This window comes from Pseudochaenichthys georgianus, chromosome 4 (assembly GCF_902827115.2).
Source record: "Pseudochaenichthys georgianus chromosome 4, fPseGeo1.2, whole genome shotgun sequence".
Lineage (NCBI taxonomy): Eukaryota > Metazoa > Chordata > Actinopteri > Perciformes > Channichthyidae > Pseudochaenichthys > Pseudochaenichthys georgianus.
Genome location: NC_047506.1, coordinates 13,151,076 through 13,168,832, shown reverse-complemented (window position 1 = coordinate 13,168,832; position 17,757 = coordinate 13,151,076). Strand labels below are relative to the sequence as shown.

Genomic DNA, 17,757 nt, shown 5'->3' with positions numbered 1-17,757 from the left:
GCGTAATATGTGTATGTTTGACTTAACTCGAATCAAGCCGTCGCAGAGTAGCGGTACAATTAGATCCTTTTACTGCACATGTATAATTTAGGCCCACCGATTCCGAACGCGTCTTGTCAACCATGTGTTAAAGAGTAGCCCGATCGGCAGGAGCGCACATGCGGTGTGTGAGGCTCCTCTGGCCCGGGAAACACAGCGCGGACAGCCGCTGGTGCATGGCAGCCCGGAGCTCAGCAGCAATACACAGAGATCGATCAGCGGATTGCGAAAAATGTAGTCCCAGTCTTCACATGCTCATTTTTTTGTTGTATGTTTGATTTTAAGACAGAGCGAGCTACGAATTCCTGTCTGGATTAGAGTCCATGCATGTGTCTCACGTCTCTGTTTGGTCTCTAATATCCTTGTACAACACATTCATCATAGGTGTTCACCAGAGGAATTTACACTTACACTAAAATGTGATATTTGATGAGCTTTTTTAAATGTAATTGTAATTCAAATTAGCAGTTAAAGTCCTGATTGAATAGGCACAACCTTCGAGTATTTTCTTTAGAAGATACAAAGCAAAATAACAGTGGTTGGAGGATGAAGTGTCTTTATCTGTCTCTCCATGCATTACAGCTAAATACAAAGGCTATTTGTGTTGAGTTTTCAGGAATGTGTCAGAAATAAGCTAATACACACTTTAATCAGGCTCCAGGAGCTGAACTTCCTTTTCAAGCCTCTTCATTGGGAACTCTGTTTTCATGTGTGTGCAAAAAAGAATGTTTAAATTAATGCAAGTGCAAATTCCAGCTGTTTGGAAGGAAGCATTAGCATATCAAAGTGGTCAGAGCCCTTACACAATAGAAGGACGGGTTTTTGACTGAGCCTGAAAGGCTTGAGAATGAGTGTGAGATGGTAAAACTGAAAGACTTGTGTATCTCCCCCCTTTCTTGTAAGTACGTCTGTATGACATCTATAACATAATCTCGCTTGTATTTGTTTGTGCGTTGGTGTGAGAGAATATGTCAAAGCGTTCACACAACAGGGTAATTGTATGGTGACTCACAAACAGTAAATAGTGGGGGGTTGAAAAAATAACACAAAATTATAAATTCTTAAACATCTTTGAAAACATTTTTCATAATTAATATAGTAGCAATCGTATTTCTTTGTCAGCGCCTTTAAAAAACAGGTGCTCATTGGAAAACGAACACAAATAGTGAGCGGAATAAAGAAGGAAACTATCTGCTCGGATGTCTTGGTGTTTGATTTCTTCAGCTCGAGCATGCCATTATGAGTCCCATGTGAGAGAGAGTACCTTTTTCAGTCTATAGCCTCGTTTCAGTTGTAGTGCGTCCGGTTTCAAAGAACTGCAGCTGCTCTTGATCTGCCAGAGCACCAGATTGCTCCTCTTTGCTTGTGCGTTCATCTCTACTCGTAGATCAATACAGCCCAGCACACTTCTATATGGGTCTGGGGGAGACAAAGTGATACATTTCACTGTATTCTCAACTCTTTATTAGACACTCTCGCAGTACACAGCACTCTAAAGGCTCAGTCAGTGTGATTGGGTGAGTAACTATGATCACATCTGAAAATGTGTGACATTGCGTGTTTAATTTCTCGCTGCTATATCCCCCACCCTCAGATCAGCAGCTGAGGTTTTGTGCCATCTACAAATATTTGACAGATCATAACACAACTTTCGTATTTTGAAATTATAACAAGCCAGGCACTTCCACTCTGGCTTTATTAAGGTAATTTGTTACTGAAATAATTCAGTAAGAATGCGCGCACAGTGACCGTTGGCCACATTTGCTCACTTTGTTTTAGTGTCGCACTCTCTCTCTCTCTCCAGCGTGGATTCCTTGCTGTTGTCTTTGTCTGAGCAGCGATTGTCAATATGACTGATTTAAAGGTGGAACTGTTGCAGAGTGGATTGTTTGTGTCGTGCCTTTATTCATGGTGAACATCACCCTTGCTGCTCCCTAGCAAAATCAAGCAAATGATGGAGGTTGTGAATGCGTCAGAAGTAGAGGATTGCATGGAGTTAAATCATTTCATTCATCAGTCATCCCATTTCTTATTTGGCGTGTAAATTGTGGGTTTGTGTTTTCAGATGCAATCTATTCTGTTGCTAAACCACCTACATGGAGTCATACTGTGCGGATAACTGCTCGCCATTAAAGGGAAAAAACAAGGCAGTAAAAGAAAGCTATGGCACATTTGATATAACGGGCAGGCCTTTGGTGGGCCAAAAAACCTCCCCTTTCATGACTGATTTTATTTTACGATTGGCAATCAGTAAAACTGTGCGCTAGTGTGTTTCCCTCCCTGCCATTTTGTGAAACATTTGTTTCCACTTGCCAAAGGCCTCTGGTGCGGCGGGGGATTTGGTGCCCCTGAAATGGCAGGTGAAACTTTCTGCTTGCCTAAATAATTTCGTAGCAGAACATTACACAGCAAGGACATAGGCAGCGGAACTTAAGGGTCAATTCAAACTCTGGTGACAAGAACAACAGGGATATGAGCCGATGGCTCTCACTGCTCTCTGTGCTGGTTAAGTGGCAGCGTCCCTGAGCCTATCTGGCATCTCTTCTTTTTTTTGTGCGTCACTCATTTTATGCTTCTCTGAGAAGTGTTTAGAAGAAAAGAAAGTGCAAAACTATGTCGTAAAAACGGTCCACTGGTCATACAACAATTGGGTGTAGCCCAATTGTTGTATGACCTTGTATCTGTAACTCTGTATCTTGCTTCGTGTTGAAAACACCACCTGAGTTTATCATAAGATATGCTGTGTGTTCTTAGCAGTGTTTAGGGTGCTCCCAATACATATTTCAATAAGGTGTTGTGCAAAAAAACATATTTATCTTACACATTAAAAATAGAATCTGCTAAAATGTGTATTTGTCAGTTGGATAATTTTTAAACTGATTTGTAATCATTGAAACATAAAACAAAATATGATTATTACATGTTTTCTTCATGATCTTTTTTGCTCTCCTTTAATTTTTTTCATTCATTATTTTTAAAACTAAATTGAACAATAAATATGACACACACACATACACACTCACGTACATGCATACACAATGACCCCGTCTTATTATTTGTGCTATGTGAACAGGATTTTTCCTTATCTGTGCGCAGCTGCAACCCTATTTGGAAAAATATTCAATTTCTGTGTGACAGAGAGAACCTAGGAGGCAAGTCTCTAAGCAAACAGCAGTTATTGCGGCTCTGCTATAGCAGCCGAGAGCAAGGCCTGGCTGGGAGAGAGGGGGGATCTGCGGACGTCTGCCAGGGGAAGGAGTGATGTCTCGGCTGGATTATAGGAGAGCGAAGCACTTCCACACTTAAAAGCCCCTTTTCCAACAAGACAGGGCTGTTATTTAGGGATGGGGAGGGTAAACACACCAGAGCAATATATTTCCTCCACACAGGCTGCTGCTGTCCTTGACAATTGGGACTGAATGCAAGTAAGATAGGCTTTACTCCTCGTGGCTTTTTTTTTTTCAAAGATAATTTCATGTTGGGCTGTGGATGTTCTTCAGTATATTCAGAAATTGTTCCAGTGAGGTGCAAACATGGTAAGCCGTTTTCAACATTGCAGTATAATTGTATTTTGTTCAAATGGCAGTGTGTAAATGGAACTGTAGTCTATACAATGATGTACGTACCTGTGTTGAGTTGCTTACTATATGGCCATCAAGCGGGCTACGGCACTCTTTCAGAATACTGAATGCAAAAGAAGGAAGTAGCAACAACCAACTAAAATACATCAATTTTTTTAATCCACCAATAGTATGTCTTCCAATGGGTGACATTGGAACTGAGAGTGCGTTGTGATTCGCTAGTTCTTCTTACGTGTGTGCATATTAAAATACTGAGCGCTTTGATTCAGAAAGCTACAGTAACTGCTCATTTATATTCAGGTCCGTATATGAATGTAGTTTTCAAAGCAACATTGATTTTTGAATGATCAAAAACACCAAACAGTAAAGTCAAACTGTAAATAAATAAATAAGCAACATGCAAATAAATGCACTGTTTACTGGTTACTTTGCAGCTGAAATCCTGCCAGAGGATATACATCTAATGTTTATGCTCAGTTTTTGAACTATTTGCATCGCCACATACTTTATTATATATGCTTATTTGGTCATGCGGTTGTTTTGAAAGTCTGAGCCTTTGGAAAATGATATTTTATTGTACTCGATTTAGTTGGGAGGTGTGGAAGCTTTGTTCTTGCAAAGTAGTTGCCAAGTCAGATGGAGTTGAGCGTCTGGCCTGGGAGTTTCAGAGGAATATCACAGGCATGGTAACTTGCTAAAAAGTAAGCTAATCAACACAATAATTGTCTGTTCAATTGCTACCATGCCAGAGACATCAAACACAGCCGAGGTTGAAAAAACAATCAAATTATCTCTTAATGATTGCTCACGCTGACAGATGAGCACTTGTGTGTTGGGTTTGTTTGTAGGAGACATATGTGGGGAAGAATGCACTTTGTGGTTGCTCGCTCATACATTTTGTGTACATTTTCATAATCTGCATAGATATCCATCATCACCTGTAATGAAAACAATTTTATCTTATTATGTGGTTTTTGGCATTGAAACAGAGAGAGCTGTATTAGTCTATTAATTTCCTGCAGAGAATCATGATTCCTGCTGCTTTTATCCTCGCACTACCCTCCATGTGTGGTCCACAAAAAATATTTCTGTTTCCTCTACAGACTTAAGTTTGGCCCCCATGTCTGCTCTCTCTCTCTCTCCCACTCACTCTATCCCTCCCTCCGCGTCTCCCCCCTCTTTCTCTGTCTTTCTCTCTGTGCGTAGATAATGTCTCTGCAAATGATTTAACCGCCCTCGTTGAGGCTCCTTCCAGTAATTGAACAAGCAGAGACTGGGTGCTTTACAGGAAAACAATAGTCATATTATCTTAGATCTCCACTACACCACCTTGGATTTGACTGCGCGGACTACATGGAGGGTCTCAATGGAAGAAAGAAATCAGGTTTGCTTTCTCTCTGCAAAATCAATAGATAAATAAATAAATAGGATGCCATTCATTTTGTGTAGGCGGGATATTTTGAAAGTGTCGCATGATTAGAATGCATGTCTTGCGAGAGGCACCTGGGGGCAGAGTGCAGCATTGGGTGGTACTTGGTTGACTTAAGAAGCATGCGCGCACGTGAGGCTTGGTAATAATTGATCAGGAAACAGAGGCAGATGTTGTTGCAATAATTATTAACAAAATGTGTGATAAATGTATTATTGAAATTATTCAGTCCTTTTAAATCAGCACATTTAAATTTTTGTAGAATTTATGCGCAATTATTTTTAATTTGACTATTTATTAAAAACAAAAAAATTGTAAGACAAACCATTTTACATGAGAATATGGCTCTAACCAACATATTTCAGCATGATTTATCCAGGTTAGAATTTGTTTTATTTTTTGGCCGAGCAAGGGGCGCTTTGATTGTGTTGCTGTGGAGCAGAATTGACCTTGTGTCTCAGAATGAGGTTTCTCTACGCCAGGGGTCTCCAACCTTTCTCCACCTGAGAGCTACTTTGAAAAAATGAAAGTGGCCAAGAACTACTTGCATCGCATCGCTTACATTTATTCACATAGTACTCATCAGTTGAATTAAGCTACTTTTGTGTGAAATTGCAATACCTAAAGCTTATCTAAAATCTTAACTTCACATCAAGGTCCAAGAAAACGACAATTTCTCACATATTAATATGGACAACATAGTAAGTACATCACTGAAGATTCACATACATGTCCAAGAGCAGATTACAATGTTTTCACTTCTTATTATGGCCCACATAGTAAATACATCGCCTTAATCACCACCTTGCAAGCATCTTATGGCACGTGTAAAATAAGTGCATTCACTCTTTTTTACAGTTAGTGAGATGACTGGCGCTGCATGGAGTCCACCATAGAGGTGTATGCTGGAGTGTACCCACTTAGGTTCACTCTAATAGAGTAATTTACATGTTCATCAGTCGGTCTTGTTCTGTAGTTAGATTTCATGACATTCATGCCGGAAAAAGCTGCTTCACAAAGGGATGTAGAGCCTAATAAAGCAGACATGTTCAGTGCTGCTTGGTGAATGTTCTTAGAGTTTTCTGGGTCTACAAGGCTCCAGAAATGTTGTGAGTTTTGCTGAGACTTCAGCTGAACATGATTTTGGAGATTTATAACCTCCATCTCCATCTCCACAGGATTGACACTGAACAGTGCAGCCATATTTTCTTCTTCTTCGTCTTGACATTAAATTATAAACCATAATTAATCAATTGTATAGGTCTAGCCTCCCTATATCTGTGTGTGACATTTTTCCATCCTCAAAAACAAAAAACTAATACTTCTGCAGTCTAGCTGCAGCTTCTAGCAACGGTCTTCTGTTAAAGAAAGGACACTGAATGTCCTGAATGAGGCATCACACACAGGACTTGAGTCTGAACACAGCAGACAACAGGAGTATTTACAACAGCATTATAAAAACAAAAATAGTGCATGTGGGTGCACACTTACATTCTCTGTCTTACTGTTACATGAATCCCATGAATGTATGAGATTAAGTTAGCTTCATCATCTGAATCAGTGAATAATAAAGTTTCTATCAGCCTGTCACTCTTATTAGTAGTTATTTTTCAGGAGGGGGCGGGGTTTGGAGGAACCGAGAGGAGACGGTGATTGCGGAAGCTTTCCTCCTGCCTTCACAAACTTTACACACGTATTTATCAACTGAAAATAGCGAGAGGACATTCATACTCTGCAATCCAAGACTTGATTAAATCCACCAAAAACCTGACATTACGATAACGAGTGTTTTTCAAAAACACAAATCCCTCCCTGTGTGTCTCTGAGCCGCAGCGACGCGGCCTGATTCAGAGCGGGTCATTCTGCCGTTGGTTCTGACTGGTGCTGCTGGATAAAGCAGACTGCTCCGTGTGTGGTGTCGCTGTGCCGCTGTCACGTCTGCTCCTTGATCTCTGCGTCACGGACCAATTTTATATTTGTGTGACGGAAACAATTCTAAAATAAAAACACTTTATTGTCCGGCCGCGGCCGAAAAATCAAGAAGCAACGTTACTACGCTATAATCGATAATCGAGCGGCGAGCTACTGAAAAGCTGCCCGCGAGCTACCGGTAGCTCGCGATCGACGTGTTGGAGACCCCTGCTCTACGCCTTGTTTCATACAGAGCACTCTTAGACTGAAATGGCCTTGGGAGGAGTTGTTCTTGACAGAGATACATTGTTTCAGGCAGCCAATAAACCATTGCACTGAGTGGCTACATCTGTGAACCTCATCTTGACTACAGTGAGGGGCTAGCAACAACACGGCAACTGTCACAGCTGCACCTGCTGCTGTCTCAGTACAGAGATCCCCTCTCTGTTGCCCATAGAACCATATCACTCGCCTCTCCGTGACAAGCCAGAGGCAATGGTCTCTGCTTGGGTCAACTGGAGAGAAGCTTCTTGGGAAAACACTTGAAAACAAGGGACAAAATGTCAGTCCCGAAAAGAGATGTTAAAGTAAAATGTCTGCCCTAAGGGCCGGGATTTGGCTTAGTTGGAGCTTGGGTATAAAAATCTTGTCTATTAAGCGATGGATTTAAGAGCGCTGGCTTAGTAAAACTGACCGCCACTTGAGTGTTCATTCTTCAGTGAATTTGTCGAGCTACAGAAAGAGTCAGGTTTGATATGACGGCGAATTGTCTCTCCCTAATTTTATAAATGATGAATAGAGATAAATGGAGCTGACTCTTCTGTACACACACAGCCCTGCTTGTGTATTGAGGCCATTGAGAACATGATCTGCTCAGCTAAGAAGAGATTCAGGAGCATTAAAGGATTTTAAATCTCATATGTACTCATATGTGCTACACTGCTGATAAGTCACACAGCTAAAGTTTAGTATTAGCATGATTAAACCTCTATTTTTGCATACATTTGATTGGTTCCAGTAAATACCTGAAAGAAGAAAAACAAGAGGAGTGAAATATATTGCAGAAAGAAATGATTATTAGATCATCATGCTCATCTCAGAAAAAGATTAGAGGAGGGGAACAATGCCGAGAGGATTTTTCAGCAAACAGAAGTGATGCAACATGTCCACTCTCCTGCCAAATTGAACTTAGGAGTGTGAAAAGCAATGCAAGGACATGAGGAGTAGGGCTGACGTGAACGCAGATAAGTGTGGGATTAACACAAGGGAAGATTGAGCGACAGTGGCCGGTGATGTCTCTTTACAGCTTTGCTTGTACAGCTGTGCCAGGCCTGGCATTCACTGCTGCCTTTTGGATCCAACTCCTCCTCCACTGCTGGGGCGGTTAGTAATGAACATCTTAAATACTGCAAATAAGTTCAGGGTGTGTGTGTGTGTGTGTGTGTGTGTGTGTGTGTGTGTGTGTGTGTGTGTGTGTGTGTGTGTGTGTGTGTGTGTGTGTGTGTGTGTGTGTGTGTGTGTGTGTGTGTGTGTGTGTGTGTGTGTGTGTGTGTGTGTGTGTGTGTGTGTGTGTGTGTGTGTGTGTGTGTGTGTGTGTGTGTGTGTGTGTGTGTGTGTGTGTGTGTGTTCATAAATGATTCATAATGAAGATTGAAATGCTGAATATTGACACCTCAGTGTGTCTGTAAGATTTGATCTTTTTGGCATTTGAACAGGAAAAATAACGTATACAGGCTGCCTTAGTAATTCATCATGCCTCCTTCTAAATGAGGTGTGAGGCGGCTCTGCTGGTGTGAATTCTGCCATAAATCACACATACCCTGACTGCTTTATCCATTAGACCGACCTGTTTGTCTTATTCAGCTACTCAGTCTCCAGGAACTAGTTTTAATAATTAAGCCGAGTGTTAGAACTGCAGCTTCTACTACTTCACACCTGGTTTGACACATTGATGTGAAGAAGGAAGAAAAAATGAAATTAGCCACAAAATGACAATCCCGTTGAGTATAAACTTAATTATAGATTCCAGCAAATCAGTCTTATAGGAAGGTCATTATTTTTAGTCTTGACTTGCTGGTCACCTTTATTTCATGACAGTAATAGTTTGAATTTCAAAGATATTCTTTATTTAGTAACTTTCCTTTGAAGACCAGATAACTCCACAATGTTGGCTTTTTTCACGTTTTATTTAGCTGGAGAAAAGAGATTTTTTTTCCCAATACAATAAAGAAAACTGTTTATCTGGAAATGTAAATATCCCCAAATATTACAATACATAGTTTTCTTCGGATAGCAAATAGTGTATCACTTCATTTTTTGTCAAACTATTTTTTAAATAATTATGTGTGATCGGCCACGTTGCGTAGTGACCCTTTTAATGAGCAATAAAACGAGGTTCTTTACTCGTACTGCTTTAAAATGAAGTCAGGTTTCAGGTTTAACAGTCTGTGTTATGTAGCTGACTGCAACTGCATAAAAACAGTCAATAAAAACAGAAATTAGTTTTTGAAGAACCTTCATTGTGTGGAGAAGGATGACACTTAGGCCCACATCGTCTAACAAATTAAACATCGAAAAGCCGAACTCGGCACACAGATATGACATTTTAAACTTCATCTGCAATATACCTGTTTACGCTCTCGTAAAAACAACAAATAGTCCCATTGAAGCTGGGTTAAGTGATGACAGTGGGCTGCTCGATTATGCAAAAATCATAATCTCGATTATTTGGGTCGATAATTGATATCACGATTATTAAAAAACGATTATCCATTTACTTTGAAAACTTCAATTTATTGGAGAAAAAAAGTGAACAGTATGTTTTTAACAGTTGATTACCCTGAACTTTAAGTATAATTCAACTGAAAAACCAAAAAAGTCATTTGAAAAAAAATAATAATAAAAGAATGATCGTTTTATTTCGATTAGGTTGTTTTTGTAATCGTTGCAAGCCGTAATTGCGATTAAAATACGATTAATTGAGCAGCCCTAGATGACAGGACAGGAAGCTCTGAGCAAGCTGCATAAATTCTCAAGTACTGCATCTGAGCCCGGCAACACGTTTCATTTTTAGCTTCAGCATCAGCAGCTGAACCAATGTGATAAGTGCTCTTCTCTAGTAGTTCATGGAAATAGTGGGAAAAAAACAGCGTACAGAGGACAGTCAAATAGGGAAGGTTTTTTGTCGTTGTAAAGAGTGGACCTAGTTGCATTTCCGTCACTCATCAGCCCGGGCTGATTACACAGAGTCTGAAGTGAGCGGACAGGAAGCGGCTCCGGCAGCCATTACCATCAGAAATAGGTCCAGCAGGCCCGGAGGTAGACGAGGAGCTGCAGCTCGAAGAGGCCATGACCTGCCTAAAGGATACAAAAAGTTTGCCATGTCTTGCCTGAAAACGTCCATCTATAAAGGTGAGGTAGTACATGAGATATTGGCTCTAAAAGATCTGCCGATGATGAACCCTAGGAACCGATGCACTGTAAATTGTGCTGTTGAAATGTAGCTAGCAGAAACTGAGTCTAACAATCAGCCAGGGATGGTGAATGTTGCAGACACCGCAACGCCTACTCGCATTACTGAGACGGCCCAAAAAAGAGATCTTTTATTCTCTCACCTGAATAGGCTCGTAGGCTTCTGTGCATAATGGAAGCAGTGTAGCTGAGGGAAGAGTGTGAAGGCTTCACTCTGGAGCGATATTCTGTATTCTCTGCCACAGGATCCTCTCTGCTGCAGAGTTGGTATTTAAACTTTAACAGAAGTCAAACATTTTGTGCCAGGACAGAAATGTGTAATGAAGCTTTCCTAACACGATTCTTCCAACTGGAGCATGCAGTGATCGCCCCAAAAGAAAGTGCTAATTGACGCTGAGGGTATTACGGTGTATAAAACATAGAACGATGACAGAGATGGGAAATATTCACAGGACAGAGCTGAATATTTATAAGAAAATAATGAATCACTTCGTTTAACCTATGGTTGTTATTCATGTCTTTTTTTTGTCGAGTCACATTTTAGTTAAAGTTATCTTGAATGTGAAAATGTGACTAACGGAAGGCTTATTTTTAGTGGTGCACGATAATGAGTGGCGCTTGTTTTTCACGCGGCTCCTCCCGTTTTGCCAGTACTGTGGTATTAGTGGTTTAGGAAGAGGGGAGTTCTTCACAAATCCAGCGCTCCCTAACTCATGCCTGGCTGTGACGTAAATGGTGTGCGGCCGTGAAGCCTGGACAGTAAACAAACATGTCGTCGGTAGTATGGGACTATTTCAAAGTTTCAGAGTTAGATAGTTTGCTTGCTATTTGTATTAACAAATGCAATGCAGAAGTGCCACGAGGAGGGAAAAAGGCAACGAGCTATAATACTTCCAACCTGATCAGTCACCTGAAACATCGCCATCGCTACGATGGTGTGTTAACAGCGTACGAAGACGCATGCGCTGCTAAACTAGCGGCGAATCCAAAGCCAGCTGCAAAGGCACCGGGGCTTTTATCTATCGACGAGGCTTTTGAAAAAGGCAAGAACTTTATTTGGGAAAATAAATATGGTCACTTTGAAGAGTCAAAACTGTTCTTGGCTTTGTTTTGTTCATAGTAGTAATGCTCATGTCATTTGCTCACTACTAGTCTTTTTTTTACCACCAGGTGTGCAAAAACTACAGGTACATTTAATATATATATATATATTATATTATTATCGGTTATCGATATCGGTCTTGAGAAGCAGGAAGTTATCGGTATCGGTTTCAAAAAACCAATATCGTGCATCCCTTATTTTTGCTTTTAAAGCTGATTTCTTCATTTTTAACCCAGTAAATAATAAATGTTGACCGTTTTATACCATTGTTTTTGAAAAACACATTGGTTGCTCCCCGTATTGAGAATTGTACATCCACTTTTTCACACATTTTGAGCCTAAAATATAAAATGTTTACTTTGTATTATAAAGCATACAGTCTGAACTAGTGTTGTCACGATACCAACATTTTGGTTTCGATACCGATACCAAGTCAAGAATTGCGATTCCGATTCTTTTTCGATACTTTTCTTAAAAAAAGGGAAACACGGAATATCGGCTTTAAAATTAGGAATAACAGATGATTTTAGCAATCAGAACAACTAAAGCAGCAGGTTAATAATAACAGAAACGCCAAAGAGTCACATCTAATATAAATATATATAAAAGCATTTTATTTTAATTGTGTAGCAGTCAGTTTATAATTCTGGCAGCACTGTTGAGCATTTTGAAAATGTATTTTCATGCCTCTGTGCAAGGCTTAGTCTTTCTATCTGTATAGCCACTGGTGTAAAGTAACTAAGTTCATAAACTCAAGTACTACTTGGGTACAATTTTGAGATACTTGTACTTTATTTAAGTATTTCAATGTTTCTTTTGCTACTTTGTACTTCTAATCCACTACAGTTCAGAAATAATGGTGTACTTCTACTGCACAACAGTTCAGAGGTACATGGTGTACTTCTACTCCACTACAGTTCAGAGGTACATGGTGTACTTTCCTCCACTACATGTATTTAATCCCTTTAGTTACTTCACAGATGAATGATGTGAAATCTAATCAAGTGTTGAATCAGACTTTAGTTCCACCTGGAGTAAATCCACCAGCTACCCTGCAGTCTCCAAAGTACTTCAAACTAGCTGCACCTCCACCAGCTACCCTGCAGTCTACAAAGTACTTCAAACTAGCTGCACCTTCACCAGCTACCCTGCAGTCTACAAAGTACTTCAGACTAGCTGCACCTCCACCAGCTACCCTGCAGTCTACAAAGTACTTCAGACTAGCTGCACCTCCACCAGCTACCCTGCAGTCTACAAAGTACTTCAGACTAGCTGCACCTTCATCAGCTACCCTGCAGTCTACAAAGTCATTCAGACTAGCTGCACCTTCACCAGCTTTGAGAACACTTTCATGATCAATCATTATAAACATATCATATATATTATTCTGAAATGGACCAATCTGCACCATGACTACTTTTACTGTCGCTACTTTAATACTTTTACTTGAGGAACATTTTGAATGCAGTACTTTTACTGTAACAGAGTATTCCTACACTCTGGTGCTTCTAGTACAAGACCTGAGTACTTCTACTTTTACTGTCACTACTTTAACTATATTTTGATGATAATACTTTTGTACTTTTATTTGAGGAACATTTTGATTGCAGGATTGTTCCTACATTCTGGTACTTCTACTTTAACTCAAGTACAAGACCTGGGTACTTCTACTTTTACTCAAGTACAAGATATATACTTATACCACCTCCGTTTATAGCCTATGAAAAAAACGAATAGAAAACGAAGGCTAAAGCTAACGTTAGCAGATAGTGATGCTAGTTTGCTAGTTACGTTTGCTCAACGATAATATTGCGACAGAAACACTTTTCAGTGCACATCACGCTCTGCTGCTCCGACAGGGAGCTCTGCTCTGAACACCTGAACGGCCCGTTCACAGACTTCTGGCGTCTTTTTTGTCAACAAGCCGAGGCGCAGCGGCCATGCTTCTTGTTTTCTCACTGGCAGCTAGCGCGTGGCCGCGTGCACGAGAGAGAGAGGGGAGGGACTTAGAGCGTGCTTGAGAGGAGCGGGACTGCAGGCACGGCTGCAGTGCAGGGAGTGGAAGCAGAGCGCTGAACACACACGGCTCTTATTAAAACGGCGCTTTTTCACAGGAGTACTTTTCCCCGTCATTCTTAAAATACCGATACTAAAGAAACGGAGGAATCGTACCGTTTTTAACGGCAGGGTATCGCGGTACCTTTCAAGTATCGGTACACCGTGCAACACTAGTCTGAACACACAATTGCGTTTTCTTATTTTTCACGTTTGCTTTTCAAAAAGGGCGGCAAAAGCTTTAACTCTGACTATGTATGAATCAAAGTGTCTTTGTATAACAAGACAATGTTAATATGTTGTGAAACTCTGTGAGGTTCTCCTTTTATCGACGCGGCTTTGAATGCAGCATAGTGTTAAGAAACCTCCTCACAGAGACGCTTGTTGTCCCTTCCCAGCAAGAGCCCTTGTCCAAGTATTGCCTTCTCTTCCAACATAGGACTTTGTTATCACACTCACTTCATATTCATAGTGAGCCTTCTTCTCCTGTCATTATTTTGTGTAATTTAGAGCGATAGCAATTACACTTCAGTGGATTACCTATGCAGAGATACAGAGATTAAATCTCTGCTTCATACTACCTCCAGTGCGACGGTTCAAAGGTACGACCCGTACTGCAATGCGCTATCGTTTGGCAGAGCACGAAATTGGTCAACCTTTCAGAGTTTGTTTGGGAATTTGAATCCCTTTGGTATTCAAAACAGGAGGGCCTTATGACAGGGAGATAATTTCCTAGTGAATGTTTTATCGCAGTCTGCTTGACAGTCTCCTGTATCCGTCTGCTCGCTCTCCTTGTGTCTTTAGATTCCCTGACTTTGGTCCAGCTATTCAGAGAAAGAGAGGGGAAAAAAGGAACAAAAAAAGAAAACCCTGTTTGTTCCCCCCCCCCCTTTTGTTATCACAAAAGAGCAAACACATATTAAACATACACAAGGTGCAGAAGCAGTGATTGCTGTATCTGCTGTCCCACTGTGGGTGGCAGGGGACGATAACATAAGCCACAGACCCATTTCCATATTTTTTTTCAATTATGTCAAGCCTGAATCATGGTCAGTTGGAAGCAGGCATATTTTTAAAAATAGATATTTTGACTATGACACATAATTATATTTTGTAACCTACCGTTTTGATCATATTTCTCCTGTGGCAAGCGATATGCTTATATTTGTGCAAAGCTAAACTAAAGCAGCTTTTGCTCTCATCTATTGAATGTAAGCCAAGTGTTTGCTTGATGACATATCTGACATCGAAATTGAAGTTAAGACTTATTTTAGGAAATGTTCTCTATCTATCTCTCTGTCAGTCCCAAAGAGTCTGATCTATTGTACAGTGAGATCCAGTGGCACCTTAGTTATTAAAAGAGGGGGTTGGAATGAGCCAATCTGGGTTAGTTTGCATCACAATCCCCCACACTGTTCTGATGTTATGCTAATGAACACTATGGAGAAAGCTCAGCCCCAAAACTGTCCTCTCTCTTTCACAGCTGAAAGTGGGGAGAGGGCAAGGAGTAGTGACACCGAAAGTCTAATGATGTAGCCATGAAAATTCAAAGCAGCTCAAATGACACTATATTGTAATGTAGCTGTGTATGAATATGCTTGGCTTTCTTCTTTCTTTTTTTAAAAATCACTTTTCGTTGAGAATAAGTTTCATGTTATTGTGCAGCCTAGTGTGTAAAGCCTTCATTCTCTGAGCAGCGGTTAAATGCCTTTTAGACATTTTCTCTGTCTTTGAAAAACACTAAAACCATTGCCAATATGCCGTCATCAGGTTGAACAAGCACCATTACCTGTCACGGCAGTAATGATTGAAGATTTAGGGCTGACAAGTGATTGCATTCAGGAAAGGACTACACCCACTTCTTTTGTCTGAGTTTCCTGAACGAGACACAGTGTTAGTATACCTTGTTTTAAGTTGACATACGCCGCTTCCCCTGTCTCACAAAGGCATTCAAGCTATCTGTTAGATTGAAAATAGATACGACAGCGCACGGGTAGAAATGTGCTACGGTGAAGTAGGCTACAGATCCACTCTACTGCGGAAAGCATTTGTGTAGGGTTGCTTCTGCTGTAAGGGTAAGGTCCTTGTGCTGTTTTCTATTTTAGTGAGGACTGAGATTGTGTCCCTTATTTTGGCTTTGTTTGTCCTTCCTCCGAGCCACAGAAAGGTTAAAAGCCTCAATTAGACACTGGTCCAAGGTTGGCCACATTATGCACAATGCCTCTAATCTCAAGGAATTAGCCCCCTTCAAAAATCAAAATATACAACCACTGCTTTCCAAGCTTGTGCATTTTAAGCATTATTCCGGCTGATTTAAGAAACATTTCAAGAGCATCTTTCTCGATGCTTGAATAAATGTGTACTGAGAAAAAATATAAAATGGTGCATTGATGAGGTGAATCCTATTTACAGCGAGTACTAAGCCATTGTTAAATACACCAGTCACAAAGGAGGAGATATAACTGAACGAGCAAAGCAAACAAAGAATAAAAAGGATTTTGGAGCTTTTAGAAATTGAGATGTGGATTGTGCAAAACAGGCTCAATATCAGAAGTGTACATTCAGCGTAAACCGAGGATTCACTTCAGGACACATCTTTTATTCAATGTGGCGTTAGAACATTCCCTCGATTTCTTGTTCCAAGAGATAATTGCTCAGTTTTGTTTTCTCATAGCCAACACCACATGACATGGATAAATGGCTTTTCTTAACAATTTAGCTTTCTTTAAATGCATCTCTTCCAAGTCATCTTCTCCGTTACTTTCGTCATGTTTTGTGTTGCTGCCCACTACCTTAAAAATTAATCATCCTGTTTATTAACGCCTCACGATCACAGTGCATTATTGATGGCGAGGTCCTTAATAGAAGGATAGAGACGGGTTTTTAACCATTCGGCTGCTCATTTTAAAAGGGGGGAGGGAGTAGGGTCACAGAAGCTGCTTACTGGTGCGTATCCGAGTAAATACAGCACATTATTATCGTAGAGTAAAACCACAGTGCATCCAAAAGGGCTCGGTGCCTTTTCTGCAAACAAACATTGTTGTTTTTGATGAATGGCAACACTCAAAATAGATAAGTGACACAAGCTGCTGAACTCAATAACAGTGTTTCAGTGATTGTGACCTCACAGAGCAAATCTCTGACCTCAACTGTTTATTTGTTCGCCATAGTACAGTTTCAAGCATGTAAACATGAATGGCTCGGACCCTTTTCCCACACACGTTGGCTGTGTGTGGATGCGAATGTGCAGTGGCTCATTGCCCCCACTGCTTGACTTTACTTGGCCACATTGTATTATGTTTGCATGAACGCAGCAATGATCGTACTCATGCTGAAATAGAGAAGATGAGTTTGGGAGAATATCTGGGCCGACTGCCGAGCTCAGTTTGTATAATCCCTGATTATTTTTTTTTACTTATTTAGTCATGGCAAACTGGATCACACGACACATATTTCCTTTTCTGGTGTCCTAATGTTCTCTCAGACAAACAACCCTGCAAAGTATGTATGTGCACGTACTAATTGGATTGGGTTTCTGGACTGGGGAGTATACGCGACATATCGAATGCACTCTGTGTATTCCAAGGTGAATTTGTATCGTGTCAAGGAGTTATTGCACTTGATTGGCAGTTGCTATCACCATGAGATGCCCATATAATGGCAGGGCTCCCATTCCTGACCTTCCTATTTATCTAGCTGTATTAATGTCAGCCTATTAATTCCTAAGCGGAGGAACATTTGGCAAAGACACCATTTAACGGCCCTGGCTGAATCATTCTTATCTCAACAGACCTGAAAGGAATAGTTTTGTGCTATCAGCAAGTGGAAATGGCATTTTGAAATTTCATTTGAGATAATCCACTTCACTTCCCAGTAAAACATCAAAATTACAACTACAAATGTATGGAACCTGTATTAAAACTGTGTTACCGTGGCAAATCACCTGGATATAATCCATGTGGACAGACAGGTGTAGCTATCTTTCAGCGCTAATAGGATTTGTGTTGCATTGCTAAAGTGATTATGATGCTAAAGATTAAATGTATATTCAGGCAGAGGGCAATGTAGCACTCAGTGCCTGGGCTTACAGTTGATAAATAACATGTGAGACTCAAAACACACATTATTGGCATTTTTAAATTAAGAAATATCCACATAAACAGACCTGA

General features: G+C 40.5%; 1 protein-coding gene across 13 annotated transcripts in view; it reads left to right on the top strand.

The window, feature by feature from the left end:
• The window catches only part of adgrl2a (adhesion G protein-coupled receptor L2a), a 100,697-nt gene that overhangs the window by 1,554 nt on the left and 81,386 nt on the right, over positions 1-17,757 (top strand). The gene's annotated exons all lie outside the window — the stretch shown is intronic.